Source organism: Macrobrachium nipponense, chromosome 1, assembly GCF_015104395.2.
Source record: "Macrobrachium nipponense isolate FS-2020 chromosome 1, ASM1510439v2, whole genome shotgun sequence".
NCBI classification, from domain to species: Eukaryota; Metazoa; Arthropoda; class Malacostraca; order Decapoda; family Palaemonidae; genus Macrobrachium; species Macrobrachium nipponense.
In genome coordinates, this window is record NC_087200.1 from 91,024,741 (window position 1) to 91,027,976 (window position 3,236).

Here is a 3,236-nt window from a genome sequence, read left to right on the forward strand (position 1 = left end):
TTACTATGACAACTAGAATTCATCGAAACAGTTTGTTAAATGCATCGGCGTATGTGACGCTCCACTAGATTGGCAACGATGAGCCATTTTTCCTCACGTCATCTGCTCGTAAGTATACATCAGAAACATTTGTAAATTTGGGGGTTAATTTGGTTGCAAAAAAGGGATAATGGACATAAATTAAATAAATAAACATTTTGAAGTAGGAGTTAAACTAAATATTGAGTAAAGTAAACAATTAAGGGAATAAAGCTTTGCATCTCATAATCAGTGTTGTCGTCTGCCTGCTCGTAACTTTGTTTACGGAGTGAGTGCTTAGGAAACACGAACAGCAATTGTGGTTCGAGTGCACTGTGGAGTGAATTAAGAACCAAAATGTGTATAATTACAATCAAATAATAAGCATGTGGAGTTTCAGTTGTGATGGCAGTAAGGATAAAACCACTGATTACAAGGTAAGAATGAATTCAGTTCCAACCATAACCCCGGGAATAACAAGTTTCATACTTTCACTAATATAGGCAACAAAATGTTGTTTTATTGTGCTGATTACAACTGCAATCTTGAGTAAGATCAATAAACGTTACATACATACGCTAACATTGTTCAAATGAGTGCTGGGAAGGCTGGGGAAAGATGGTGGCCGTCACTTGATGAGAACCGTCATGCAAAACGTAGCCGCCATATTGGATTTTCAAAACTGCCTTGAAAACATATTTTACGAAGAGCTCACATGCTTATCTTAGTTCGTATGGGGCTTTTTTTCAATATATCACAATATGTTGACGAAAACTTTCAGTCTTTTAAATGGTATGCTTAGAGTTGCAATTGTATTCATGTTTCACCAATTAAATATCGAGTGAATAAGACCCGTCCACCGTGATGAGGGTTGGCCTGTCGTGATATTCTACCCTATGGTAGATGCGGCCGCCAGGTGGCCATTCAGTATTTTACCCTACCTCTTGAAATCGAAGTCCACTCTTCTTCTAGTATACCTAGTAGCTACTAGGCTAGCTAGGTATAGTAGGCTAACTAGTAGTACCTAGGTAGTATGGCTGGACATTAGTAATTACTAGTAGGGTAGTCTAGCTAGGTACCTAAATTAGCCAATAGCTACCTAGCCTATAGCTATTTTCTTCTATCCTAATTCTCAACTCTGAAGTTTATTACGACTCACCAACGGCCACCATAGTTTACATCGAATGGCCATTTTGGCTGGTCTACAATAGGCTAACGGTATTGGCTACTACCTAGTAGTATAATTACTAGGTATATAGCCTACCTACCTAGCCAAAAGAGTTTAGAAAAGTTGCTAGGTGATCTCTGATGCACCTATTTTACACTTTAAACAAAGCTTGTAACGACTACCTAAGTATACAAGTGTCATAACTTACCCTTTCTTGGGGTATCTAAACTAAACAACCAGAGCGTCACGGCAATTCTAGCGATACACAGAAGATTCCGGTTTTTCAGAAGGATTCCTCCCTGAAACAGCTGATGCTCTTACGCAAAATTGTTACTTAACCAAGGTGCTTCGATGACTGCTATTGCATTATGAATCCACCATCTGGAGAGTAACATTCTTAAAGTTGCGTCTGTAATTTCTTTTGTAATTTGAAATCGGAACCAACTGGGTACTTATAATGCCGTATTTAAATATCTATAAACGCTTTGTATTTTTTAACATGTAAACATTTTTCCTAAGCTGTTTTTATGGCTTGGTTATTGGCTTCATAAACTCGAGATAATAATTTAGTGTTACACAGCCAAGAAACTAATATACCACACGTTTGTGCGATTAGTATCATTTAGCAAAATTATTTAATGAATATGTTGGCTCTGTTACTACGAGTAGGAAGCTTGGCCGACTGATAGCTTAGGTACCTACTACCTACATCTTATAGACTTGGTGTTCGTAAATAATATCGTGATCTCCAATTTGGTCTTTCAGAAATTGGACAATTAGCTATGCTAATAATACTGTAATAGAATATATATACATAACATATATACATACATATATATAATATAATATATATATATATATATATATATATATATATATATATATATATATATATATATACCATTCCAAACACAATATTGTACTATTTTAGAAATAAAAAGGACCATTAGTATAATATCTATCAACAAACAACTGGATCAGTACATTCCCAATTTGATTACTTAATATGGTTTATATAAAGTGATATTTAAACAAAATAACTTGAATACCTTATTTTCGAGATAAAATTATTTATTCTTAATTGGGTCCCGGGAGAAGTAGAAGTCATTGTCCCTGAAAGGAAAATTAAATCAATATCTAATCAATTCTTATAATTATGATTATATTATAGTAAAATTTCATATGAAAATGGTGATGGAAAGGTACCTTTATTTATATCAATCATCCCTATAAGACTTCCATTTCCGCAGCTGTCATGTCAACAACAACAATACGCAATGGATGTACAATCGAGTTGGCCCCCCGAAAATGGTATCGAGCTGTGCGATATTGTGCAAGAATCAGATGAACTGCCCGATGGCGACTTAGTAGATCTTCTAGATGAAGAGAAATGCGTAAGTTTGGTCCGTGTGCCTGAACAAAACCCAAAGGAATGTACCCTTAGGTTTGTCAGCAAATGTTTTGGCAGTGGAAAGCCGAAAGACTGGTCTGGTGACAGTGCATGTAAGTCTCAGAAGAGAAAGCTTTTAAGCGGTTTAAAAATTCTATCGGAATCTCGTGTTATGGAAGTATGCCTTGGAATTCACGAAGAATATTATACAACAGTCCATGGTGTTCTTATGGGTGATTTTGGAGATTCTAAGATGTACGTCAACGAAGTGAAGTTCGATGCCCCTCAAGATGTCGTTTTTATAAAATTGAAGGGGTTGTGTATTGACGATTCGGTCTGGGTTTACAGCTTACATGTTGCGGTAACCTTGGAGACTCTACTTCAAAGACCAGACGTGTGTCTTAATGGGGGCCATTTTAGTAAAGAGCATTTGTCATCCGTTTTCAAAAATAAAGGAGTTCATTTGTCAAAAGACGCAGATAAATTTCGCCAGATGCTCGAGGGATTTAACAGTGGGATTGGTGACCACAACAATAAGTTTTTAAGCAGTAACCCTATGACCTTAATGTCCATGATGATTGGTGCAGGAAAAAATAAACAGTTTTCGAAGGAATGCTATGAGCTAGATTGTAAGAATGGTAACAAATATGAGGAAAAAGA

At 36.1% G+C, this 3,236-nt stretch overlaps 1 protein-coding gene across 1 annotated transcript in view; it reads right to left on the reverse strand.

Moving 5' to 3' along the window:
- LOC135219458 (ethylmalonyl-CoA/methylmalonyl-CoA epimerase-like) overlaps positions 1 to 1,553 on the reverse strand; it is an 86,114-nt gene extending 84,561 nt beyond the window's left edge. The window contains exon 1 of the mRNA XM_064256249.1: positions 1,395 to 1,553. The gene's annotated coding sequence lies outside the window, so the exon portion shown is untranslated. The remainder of the gene's footprint in view (positions 1 to 1,394) is intronic.
- Between the last annotated feature and the right edge of the window lie 1,683 nt (positions 1,554 to 3,236).